Source organism: Peromyscus maniculatus, chromosome 23 (genome assembly GCF_049852395.1).
Source record: "Peromyscus maniculatus bairdii isolate BWxNUB_F1_BW_parent chromosome 23, HU_Pman_BW_mat_3.1, whole genome shotgun sequence".
Taxonomy (NCBI): Eukaryota; Metazoa; Chordata; class Mammalia; order Rodentia; family Cricetidae; genus Peromyscus; species Peromyscus maniculatus.
Window position 1 is genome coordinate 62,810,136 of NC_134874.1, and position 12,698 is coordinate 62,822,833.

Genomic DNA, 12,698 nt, shown 5'->3' on the forward strand with positions numbered 1-12,698 from the left:
AAACAGAGTAGTCGCTGACAAGTTAATCCTATGCAGGGTTCTCAGCTGTAGGAATAACCAGATCCTTCTTTGCATTGCTGTGTAGGCTCCACTAGAGGGCAGGCATAGAGTTTTCCAGGAGGTTCACTTTCACCTGGTATCTAATCAAGGCCAGGGATATTGTTCCTGAACTGTGCCTAAGACTTTAACATACTGATATTTCTCCAAAATGATGTCTTTGGACTGTTGGAGAAATATGCTGGTTTTCTTTCTAATCCAGCACAGTATGTACTTACCAGTCCAACTTCTAGCAGTTTTTAAAAGCTAAGAAAAAAATCCTGCCCAGGTGCTCTCTGACCCTTTTACCTTGGTGAAGCAAGGAATGAACTCAGGTGAAAGGTAATGCTCAATTGTCTAGCTGAGTAGTGCTGGTGGGGGCTCAAAAGCTGACATGGCAGGTCTCCATCAGGCTTGTGCCCCAGCTGCCTTCCTCCCCTAGGTTTGAATACCTCCAGCAGGATCTGGAGCAGACCACAGACCAGGAAGAGAGCCTCCTGCAGAAGGAGCTGCTGGTGCAGAAACACTATGTTCCAGGCAAGTAAGCCACCATTGAGCCCATCACCAGCAGCCAGGGTATTCATGGGGTTTGTTTTCTTCCTTAACTTTTGTTTACTAGGGATAAATAGGGCCTGATTTTTTTTGACAGTGGCACAGCAAAACTGATTCTGAATATTTTCTTTGCTGGTTTTCCCTAACAGCACCTCTTCAGAAAACTGAGAAGGCTGGAAGAAGCCAGAGACACCTTGAAGGCATGATATTCTAAACCCCAGGTTCACAGCCTCCTCAGAAAATGCCACCTCTTTTCAGCTGTGAACTCACGAGTGAGACAAATATCAACCTACCATCAGGCGATCCAGCCACAATCTGATCCCCATCTGTGGCTCACTATTCCCAGAGAAAAGATTGTATCACAAATAGTCTGAGATTCAGAGGACATAACACAAATTACTAAGAACCCTGACATCCATCAGCACGTGGCCCCAGTGAGGGGCAAAACAAAATGAAGAGGACATGTGGGTGAGCAAGAGTTCTTCTGTCAGCTTCCTATCAAGGGCTTTGACAAGCTGACCCCATATGTGATAGAAGTCTGACAAGGAAGACTGTGTTAACATCACACTGCCATCCAGACAGACCACACCCAAAAGCATGAGATTCTCTCTACTGCAGTGCTGAAGCAGACACCATGTCATGTGCAAGTTTTGCTGAAGATTATTCACTGCAGAGAATAAGCCAGTTCCTCACCTCATTTTCTCTCCCATAGTGAAATTCCAAGTGATCCTGAAATTTGCTTAATTTTTTTGTTTATATGTTGGGATATTTATGCTTTGGATTTTGGTTTTCTTCATTTTGGTTTAAGGTTTTGTTAATTTTTGTTATTTCTTATATTCTTATCATTGTTTTAATAGTTCGCTAAGGCTATACATTATATATAAGGACTGCTGTTTTGAAAGCCCCGATTGAGTAAAATGAATGTGTTTTATGAATAAAATGCAATTTGAAACTTCACTCTGAGACTCTTGTTTAGGCAGGCAAGGTTTCACACTCCTGTAAACCCTGAACTCTCAGGCTTTGATGTATCTCAGTAAATTCCAGGAATCTTGAGCTGCACAAGGATTTCCCAGCCATTGGACTCAGAGCTATTGTCAGACCCAAACTACTCTAAAAATTCTATACCTGTCTGGTGCATTGTTCAGGGTTTTATGGGGTAACAGAATGAATTTCTATATATACAAAAGGCTATGTTTTAGAATGACTTAGAGGCTGTGGTCCGGCTAATGGAACATTGGCTGGTTATAATGGCAAAATCCTCGAATCCAGGAGTTGCTCAATCCAATATGCTTGATGTCTCAGCCCATCAGCAGTATAGTCTGGAATCCCAAGGAAGTTGGCTCCAATGCCAGTGAAGGCATGGACTTGCTAGCAAGGTGAGAGCAAGCAGCTAAAGAGCAAAACTCCCTTCTTCCATTTCATTATACGGGCTTCCAGCACAAGGTCTGGCTGAGATTACAAGTGGGGTTTTGGGGTTCAAAACATCTGAGTTATAGGTGTTTCTTTCTTCATCAATATCCAGATTAACAGAATGTCTTTCTAATGCAAAGATGAGGATTACATGTGGATCTTCTCTCTTCAAATTAAGCAAAAATACCTCACAGGCATGCCCCTCCATTTTGGGGTTCTAATGAATTTCAGATGTAATAAATTTGACAAACAAAAATAGCTCTCACAATTGCACCCTTATCAACTTGACACACAATTATATCTTTTGATGTCATGATTAATTTCCAAATGTAAAACTATAACCAGGTCTTAATATTGCCTAAACAAGATATAATTACTCCAAGTACAACACGAACACATTATGTATTAGACCAGCTCAAAATTATGCCTAACATGATTTAATTATCCCTTGTAGTTGGAGTTTTCCTGTGTCCACCCAGCTCCTTCAGCAGCTCAGACCCGAGTAAACACACAAGAGACTTATGTTACTTATAAACTGTATGGCCGCGGCAGGCTTCTTGCTATCTAGTTCTTATATCTTAAATTAACCCATTTCTATTAATCTGTAAGTTGCCATGTGGCTTGTGGCTTACCCATACTTTATATCTTACTTCTCCTGGTGGCGGTGGCTTCTCCTGACTCAGCCTTCCACTCCCAGCATTCTCCTCTCTGCTTATCCTGCCTATACCATACTTCTTTCCTGGCTACTGTCCAACCAGTGTTTTTTTTGTTTGTTTGTTTTGTTTTGTTTTTATCAATCACTCAGAGCAACACATTCACAGCATACAGAAAGTCATCCCCAGCAATTGCTGTACAACTGCAAACACATTATAAAGTTAGAATAAGTGGCAATGTTCCTGGAGGGACATTCTTTTAGTATCTCAAATTTAAATATGATAACCATCAATATACTACCTCTTTTGGAATAAATTTGGTTTTATTTATTTATTTTTGTTTTTACATTCTAACCAAAATTTCCCCTCCTTCCTCTCCTCTCAGTCCTTCCCCCAAACTCTACTCTTCCTGCTCCCCATCCATTCCTCCTTTTTTTTTCTCTTCAGAAATGGGCAGATCTCCTGTGCATATCTGCCTGCCATGTTATATCAAGGCATGACTTTTTACATTAAGGCTGGACACAGGAATTCAGTAGGAGGAATGGGTCCCAAAAGCAGGCATTAGAGACAAGCCCTGCTCCCACCGTTAGGAGTCTCACAAGAAGATCAAGTTATTCAACTGTAAAATACATGGAGAGGACATAGGTCAGTCCCATGCATGCTCCCTGGTTGGTAGTTCAGTCTCTGAGTCACTATGAGCCTAGGTTAGTTAGTTCTGTGGGATGCTTGTGGGGCTCCTGACCACACTAGGTCCTCCAAATATTTAATTGTTTATTCACTACTTTATGTTGATTGGTGTTTTGCCTTTATGTATTCCTGTGTGAGACTGTCAACTCCTCTGGTCCTGGCGTTACAAACAGTTGTGAGTTGTATGAGATTTTTTTCGTTATTTTAAAAAATTAATTATATCATATGATAAGTGTATAGAAATCTTCTGATTGGTATTTAAAATAATAACTATCTATCTACTTATTTTGTGATGAGGAAATAAATACATCTATACAATAGAGAGAGAATGAACATACAATACACGCCATTCCATTCTGTCATTCTGTACATATGGAGGTCAATGAACAAATTAGGAGGAGTCAGCTCTTTCCTTCCACCCAGCTACCCATCTCATTGGCCCTTCCCTGGTACTTTTCATGATCAACTCGTGGCTTTCTGCCTTAGAGGGTTTTCTTGTGGTTCTGAAAGTTAGAGAATATTTTAATATTAAAAGGCATTGTGAAAAATTTGTGCAGAATTTTGTTTCAAATGAATGATACTGTTAATTAACATAATAGTCACTCAGAGTTGAAGGCAGGAAAGAGCTGACACATCAAGCCAGCCACTTGGAAAGTTCTGATGCCTCTTTGGCTGGTGTCTGGGAGTTGGGATTTCAGTTTATCTTTATATTTATATAGGCATGTATATGCAGTTAGATATGGTTGGACATGTTAGGTATATCATGTAGATACTTATGAAAATATGCACATAACTATACTCATAGTTCTGTATACAACATGCATACCATACACATGCATACCAATGCCACAAAGGTTGCTTGTTTATATTTAATTTCTTGTTATGCCAATTTATTGAATATCTAATTGGAATTCAAAGTATAATTCTGTATGTGTGTGTGTGTGTGTGTCTGTGTGTGCATGCAAAGGTGTAGACACATACATGTTCTTAAATGTATGAATGTGGGCACATATTTGTGTGTGTTGTTTGGAAATAAGCATGTGTATATTGTGGTACAACATGATGGTGCCCTCTTCCTTTATCATGGGGTAATAGTGCTATTACAGTGGGATGGAGCATGCTTGATCATGCTTCACTCTGTGCATGGAACTTCCATGCTTCTAGAACACTGATGTTGTCTACCATGTTATTAACAACGTGTCGATGTTTCATGATCTTTCTCAGATAGAGATCTACAATCTATGTCAAATGTTAAGTCCCTCAGATACCATTTGACACCAAGCAGAGACAAATTTTCAGTTTCTCCTTCCTCCTCCACTGCACTTTCAGATTAGAGGAAATCACCCCCATCAAGTAATTCTAACTATGCTTACTGGCTATCCAGAATTTGGTGAAGAGCAGGAAATTGTGGGTTCCCAGGATCCAGTGATGCTGACAGAAGACTTCCAGGTGGGCTGTTCCTACTGCAACTGCTGCCACAGTGATCCAGGCTGAGACAGCAAAGGGGCATCTCTGCTGGGCAACTGTATAACTTCTCTTCTTCCAGATTCTGCTGCTGCAGACAGGAAAAGGATTTCAAGATCTGTGATTAGATAGCTGGTTTATTTTATTTTATTTTTTAATTTATTTATTCATTTATTCATTGATTCATTCATTTATTTATTTATTTATTTATTTATTTATTTATTTATTTGTTTGTTTGTTTATTATGTACACAGAAGAGGGTACCAGATATCATTACAGATTGTTGTGAGCCAGCATATGGGTGCTGGGAATTGAACTCAGGACCTCTGGAAGAACAGTCGGTGCTCTTAACCTCTGAGCCTTGAGGCGACCCTCCCTAAATCCTGTTAGGCTTTGAGGGTAGCACAATGCTTACACTTCATCTAGAAATCACAGGAAGAATTTCCCCACAGTTTTTCTTTTATAACTGAGATTTGATTGGTTGAGGACCAGTAGAAAAAGATGTTAATTCAGTTTTGTTCTCTTTCTTTTTGCATGCCACAGTTCTTAAGTGTAGGTTTCCATCCACAATAAGATAGAGGAATGGAACACTGTGATACCTTGCCTAACTCCTCAGATCTCTAAGGTACCTCCTTCCCATTGTCCTTCAAATGTCATGTTAGGGCAGGAAAAAAGTATCCATGGAAAAGAAGAATAAAAAGGAAACCCAACAATAAAGGACACTGAGTTAGAAGGATTGCTGGAAATCTGTGACCAGCCTTCAGGGATAAACTTTCAGGGAAGGAGAGAGGCATGAGGCAAAGGACAGTGGGAGATTGGGAAGGGGTATTCTCAGAGGGATATGTACATTATTTTCAACTCCTAATCTCCACTTGTGTTTGTTAGAAAAGATGAAAACAGCTGAGGCAGAGGCAGCACCTGTCCCAGGACTCCACTTTCCAAATGGGACAGGATGAACTGCTGTTACACTGCTATCCAGTGAGTGACAGCCTCAGAAGTCATCAACTACCATGATGAGAGGAGGTAAAGAAAACCTCATGGCTTTCTGCTTTCTGGTCAATCCCACTTCAAGGTGTGTTTAATGATGTTGAAGGGACAGGCTGGAGGGCAAATTTCAAACAGCTCTGTTCCCCAAGTTGCATGTCCTGCAGATGGCACAATACAAGCCTCATGATGAGAGACTCCTGATGATAAACTGAGAATCAGAAATGACAGACCAATATTTGAACCGTGTACATATGGACTGAGTCTGACATTTCCCCAATGACCTTCCTCTTCTCAGCAGTGAAGTTCTGTAGTAGGAAATGATGATTGGATGGAAAATTGTCCCCAAGCAATGATGATAACTGAAGCCTTCAGGCACCTCCCCTAATTACCAGTACAAAGACATCTGCATAGCTTCACCACCTATGTGCTTCCCTGAGCAGAGTGTGGCCTAGCCTCTGTGACACTATACAAGGAATCATTGTCATGGTTACATGTGTGCCCTTGACACATTGGCAGCTCACTCTATTAAAGTGGTCTGTGATTCACAACAATAATAACATGAGCAGGAATCAATTTCTGATAAGTCAGTGCAGACATTCTTTGTGGGAAGACCTGATCTCACATCTGTGAGTGGACATGACAAGAAGCTTTCTTGAAAAGAGATCATGAAGGCATGGTTCATTTTTCCAGGGGTTTTCAAGGTAGAAGACAAATGACATTTTGAGAAGTGTTTCCATAGCAAGGACAAGAGGGACACACTCATAGTGCATGCCATGAATGACATACAGGAGAGGACACCATACTCACACTGCATAACAGGCCCCATGAAGATCTGTACAACCCTCATGTGCCTATCAAGGCAGCATCTAGATCAATGGAGGACCAGCCTTTGTTGTTATATTAACCCCCTGTGATATCCACTCTTGGGAGCAGATCACAGAAGGAAAGGCAGCAGGGACGTTGTTGGGACTCTATTTTGTTATCTTTATTGAGAAGCAACAATTTTCCACACGATCTGATGGTGCCTCTTTACTATGGCAACAGCCACCAATGCAACAGCACGGACTCCCCCAAGCACCACTGTCTCTTCCCAACTTCCCCTTTCTTTTTGTGTAATATGTAGTTTATTTCATCTGGAGTCTGTGCTGTGTGTTGGTGTCTGTGCCCATTTGCCTTGGAAAGAGCCAATGTTCATGAGAATATACTTGAGATGTAAGAGAAGAACAATAAATACAGTACTCTATCAATATCCACATGTTATTTTTATTCAGAAAGGCTGAGCATAATTCAAGGCTAATTACAAATACAAAGTAGCTCCAGTCAAACCTGCACTCAAAATTATCCGCTGCTTCAACCCTGAAGAGAAACAGGTACCAACAGTCCCAGAATATCAATATAACCAGGCTTAACTCTAACACATAAACTGCCTGGACACAGCCACACACTTAAAATACACCAGGCCAAAACGGCCCTTGAAAAGGCCCATGCTAAGCACCTAAAGTGAAAGTAGACCAGGATTAACCATTAAACCATGATATCAAGACAGATGTATTCCAAGGCCTAAGGATGAACCTGATGAAGACCAGAAATAACGCCTACATTAGCAATGGCTTCCCTCACACAAAAGGCCAGGGACCAACCCTAGGAATGAAAAGGCCAAACCGTGACCTAAAAGAGGCCTTCACCCAAACCTAAAGCTGAATAAACTCTGGCTCAGAGGAAAAACAGAGGTATTCCTGGGCCAGTCCATTAAATGGAAGAGCCAAGGGCAAAGGAGAAGAAGGAAAAGTAACAAAATGAAATGAAACAAAAAGAAAAGAAAAGAAAAGAACACCCATGCCTAACCTTGACCCTGAAGAAGGCTGGCCCCAACCAAGAGGGAGATGAGTTCTACTGTATCCCTCAAAAGAAAATGACCTGGCTCAAAGAAAGAAAAGGAGAGTATCTATGTCCCAACTTTACCTGGACTGAAGCCAGGGCCCTAACCAAGATGAGAAGTTGGCCTCAGCACACCTCTGACCCTGAAGAAGACTGGGCCAAACTAAGGAAGGATGTGGGCCCAGACCAATCCCTCAAATGAAAGAGGCCGGTGGCAAAGCAGGAAAAGGAGAATGCAAGAGTGCTAACACTTACCCTGACAAAAGCATGAACCAAAACAGGGAGAGAGGACGACCTGGGACATTCTCCAAGGACCAAATGAAGAAGCAGGTCTGGGGCAAATATTGACTGGGGAAGAATTCAGAGCTCATACAAAACTCATAGAACAAGCCAGGCAAAATGAAAAGTGGAGATGTTACAGGCCAACAATAGACCTTCATGAAGATAAACCACAAAATCTAAAATCAATGGAGCTCCTGCCAACCCAATGAGAGATACATGGTCAGACTTAATGTTGACCTTAGGAAGCACAGTTTGAAGAGACAATTTAAATGGAAGCTGCTCCAACCACAATGAAGAACTCTTCCTAGGCCAAACACTAATATCAAGTAGCCAAGGACCAAGCCCTGTGTGAAAGGAGTCCAGGCAATCCAAGAGAAGAAACATCCTGTCCATAGGCTGCTATCAGTGGAGACCAGCAGCCTACTGAGCAAGACTTAAACTCAGAAGCCCTGAACTTTAAGCATGTGTGGGTAGAATATTCTCTTCTTCATCCAACACACTAACCAAAATGGAGCCAGAAACACCTCAATTGTTGTCAATTGAGCTAATGGTACCCTTACAGATGAAAGCAAATGGACATCATTAACATATGTGGAGTTAGAGGGAACCTTGAGAAACACTGATCCCACACCTCAATTTCACTCGATGTTTTACAGTCAATCAAGGCCTCAAAAGAGACACACAGAAGAATGTTTATTGAAGATTTTAGACTCATAGACTTCATGTACAGATATAAGTTGACATCCTGAGTACCAACTGTGTGGATCACATACATTCCATTTACAACACTTATCATCCTCAGTACATTCAAGCCAGGATGTGCCACTCACCATGATCCAAGCCCTCATCTGAGTAACCAATGAATATGGACATAGCATAATACAAATGGTGTTATACTGCATGATGTATTGGTCTGATAAAACTCCAAATCTTTACTTCAACTGATATTTTTAGGAACAAACAAGTCTCAAAAGTAACATAAGAATTACCCTTCCTACCAAGAAGCTCAGACTAACCCAAAATCTGCTTCAATAATTCTTTTCTACTTCTTTTAACAGAAACATGGTCCATAATGTTCCTCTTTTCTTATAAGATTTCAGAGAGATGAACTTAATATAAAATATTATGGCAATTGTAGAAATGATTCCTCAAAGAAGGATCCCATTGTATTAGTTTTTAAATTCCCAGGATGATGTGTAATGCCAATCACCAAAGCATTAACAAATACAGACTTTTCTCACATATTGTCCGAGTTCCTCCCATATTTCATTTTTCTTATTCTGATTTTTCTTGGTTAACATTCTGGAGTGACCCACCTCATCCTCACTTCTCAACTGCAGGCACTTCCACATTTCATTTCATCAACTTGCTGCATCTCCTCCTTCCTTAAAGAATTCCAGACTAATCATTGAGTGGGGTGTCCTTGTGCTGGTGAGCTCAATGCTAGCACCCCCCACACTAAGTCTGTTGTTTTGATAAAAATAACATCCCCCAAAGACAAACACGATCAGTCCAACACATTCTAGGGAAGTCTATGAGATGGCATCAGACATTGGTAGTCTTAAGTCCTCCATTTCCCTCTGACTTCTCTCTTAAAAGTCAGGCGATAAGCCGGCCGGTGGTGCTGCATGCCTTTAATCCCCGCACTCGGGAGGCAGAGCCAGTCGGATCTCTGTGAGTTCGAGGCCAGCCTGGGCTACCAAGTGAGCTCCAGGAAAGGCACAAAGCTACGCAGAGAAACCCTATCTCGAAAAACAAAAACAAAACAAACAAACAAACAAAAAAGTCAGGCGATGGGGATTTAGTTCAGTGGTAGAGTGCTTGTCTAGCAAGCACAAGGCCTTAGGCTTGATCCTCAGCTCTGAAAAAAAGTGGTCTAAATTTTATCTTCAGAGTGTCTAGCCTGTTGCATATTCCTGACCCAGAGACTCTTGCCTCTCCATTACAATAATCCATATCACCATGCGATAACTCAGCCTGTTTTATCACAACCTCTCTGTATCATCTGCTGTATCCAGGGTTCCTTGTTCCTTTTCTAGAGTTCTACACAAAACCTGGAGCATTCATTTAGAAAGATTCTTGGGGGTCTAGAATGCCAGGGCTCCCTGGATGACCAGTATTTTTCCACCTCACCTCACATATCAGCCTAAAGTAAAAGTGGGACCACTGAGAGACAATTAAAATGGAACTAAATTTGAGGGCTATTTCTGAGAACCAGAAGTCCTAGAATTGTCCAGATTCAAAAGGCTACAGATGCTGAAAGAAAAAATCCAGAGTTCTTCACCCATAACAAGTTCTCTGACCAATATGGGAAAAAAGAACAAACGTTCTGAGTCCATTCTGCCTTCAGTGGACACAATAACCATTATATTGTATAGCCTGAAAAACTGGATATACTCAATCTATTTTTCTTTCTTTCTCTCTTTCTTTTTCTTCCTTTCTTTCTTTGTTTCTATCTATCTATCTATCTATCTATCTATCTATCTATCTATCTTTCCATCAGCTATCTCTATTCATCAATCCATCTATCCATGCATCCATCTTCTCCTACTACTACTCTTCCTCTTCTATTTCTCCTTCTTCTTGCTCTTCCCTTATTCATCCAGGATATTATAATCATTTTTGCCTCACTAAGTTTTTACAGGGCCTTATAAAATGCTAGTTACATTATAACAAATAAAAACTTTTTTCTGTGGGTTTTATTCTCCATATTTTGCCATCCGAAATCTTTGTAATCCATATCTTCCCCAGCACTTGCTGAAATGTGACATTCCTTAGATCTCTGACACTGCGACACTAAAAATCTTGTGTAAAAGTGTGTTTGTTAAAAAATGCAACTGTGCTTCAAACCAGCTAAAAACCTACATCTAAAAACTTGATACTTTAACAACTTGCAAACACATCATCTTAGTTTGTTTTTATGACAAATGTAATTTAGATATAATGAATTCAATGAGTTGATATATTCAGTGTTTATTATTTCTTCATTAGCCATGAAGTTCACAAAAATGTTTTCTCACTAAATAAATTTTTGTCAAGAGGCAAAATCCATAGAGTTTTCTAAATGGAAATGGAAAGATGTACACAAAGCCAGGAAATAGAGTTAATCATAAGTCAAAAGTTTTATGGAAGATAAAAAAATCAAGATCATATATGAAACTGCTGTATTCATTAAAATTCCTTAGGCCAAAATTCAGTACACTTGTATACAATTAGGATGTAATTCTCTGTTTGGAATAAAGGTGATAGAAGATGTCACATAGTTCAACCTTTTATACAGAGAAAAGGAAAATCCATGCTAGAACTTGCATTTGAGAGCCTTAAAATGGCCTACAAACAGAGACTGTCTTAGTCAGGGAGTAATCTGTCTCTCAACTGCTTGAATTACAAAAGACTTTCAAAAGATCAATGAAACCTCCTGCCAAAGCTTGGCTAATGGGATTGTAGGCTATGAGAACAGATGAGATCAATCTGAGTGCTGTAGAGTAGGCTATGTAATCTAGTGAAATCTGAGAGAGATTATTCCTGATGGACTGGCTCACAGGAAGCATTGGGGATGCTTGGTTATCACAGGCAGAGGTCTCACACAGACTGGAAGATGATGAAGGAAGGATGGGGTTCTGCTGATAAAATATATATGAGAGAAGCAGTGCTTTATGACCAATTCACTGGGCATGATGGCGCACTGGGCTGTGCTTACAGAAGAGGTCAAACATAAAATGGTTGATTCACCAGGGACTTCAGGACTGGTGTTTGCCATCAGTGCCTTTGCAGAGCTCCATGGGAGAATGTGAACTTGTAGAAACAACTAACATTTTAAGGAAAGGGTAAAGTTTTGTGTAACAGTTTTCCTTTTTATGACATGAAATAGTTTTCTATTATTTATGAGATTACTTTCTCCTCTCTTTCATCCTTCAAACCCTCCCAATACTCTTCCTTGCTCTATTTCTAATTAATGACCTCTATTTTCATTCATTGTTGCTACATGCTTATACATATATATGTGTATGAATGTATATATATATATATATATATATATATATATAGTTATATTTCCTAAATGTAAACCAATCATTCTGTATAGCTAGCATATATGTTTTCAGAAATGACCCTTTGATATTGAGTGTCCAACTGGTGTACTCTTCTCTGGACTATTTCATTAAGTCTCAGAAAGTTGTATGAAAAAAGATAAGAGGTTCATAATATCCAGCAATTAAATCATGGCTGGGAAAGTTGAAACTTACAGGAATTACAAGACCCTTCCATGTCCAAGGTTAAATGGGTGATAACTAAGGAGAACTGAAGAAAGGAGACCCTCTGTCCCATTTAGCTGCAAACAAGTCATGCAGACACATTCAGAGTTCTAGTCCTAATGAGTCACCCATTCTAATGTGAGCTTTGTGATTCCACACATTAGAGTTATTCATATTCTTATAAGTGATTCCATACCTATACACTTGTATTAACCTCAATAAACTCATTAATTTGAGGGATTAGGAATCACAGTCTTCCCTGGGAGGCAGACAGATAAAGAGAGGGGAACTGATAAGTAATACAAATGGCCAACTTCGATAAGAGCTTCCATCCTGCCCCAGACTTCCCATTTGGAAAAGAGAGCTACCATCTGGACAAGAGAAAGAGACTTCCTGAATCTGTCAGCTCTGTCTGAACCAAGTGCACTGATAATACCAAGAACGAACCACAAGGAGATGGGCAGGTGTCAAGGCAGGAGTACATACAACAAAATGA

General features: G+C 40.1%; 1 protein-coding gene across 1 annotated transcript in view; it reads right to left on the bottom strand.

Annotated features, from left to right (window-relative positions):
• The window catches only part of LOC143270565 (cytochrome P450 3A25-like), an 87,192-nt gene that overhangs the window by 60,555 nt on the left and 13,939 nt on the right, over nucleotides 1-12,698 (bottom strand). The window contains exon 3 of the mRNA XM_076560915.1: nucleotides 4,712-4,893. The gene's annotated coding sequence lies outside the window, so the exon portion shown is untranslated. The remainder of the gene's footprint in view (nucleotides 1-4,711; nucleotides 4,894-12,698) is intronic.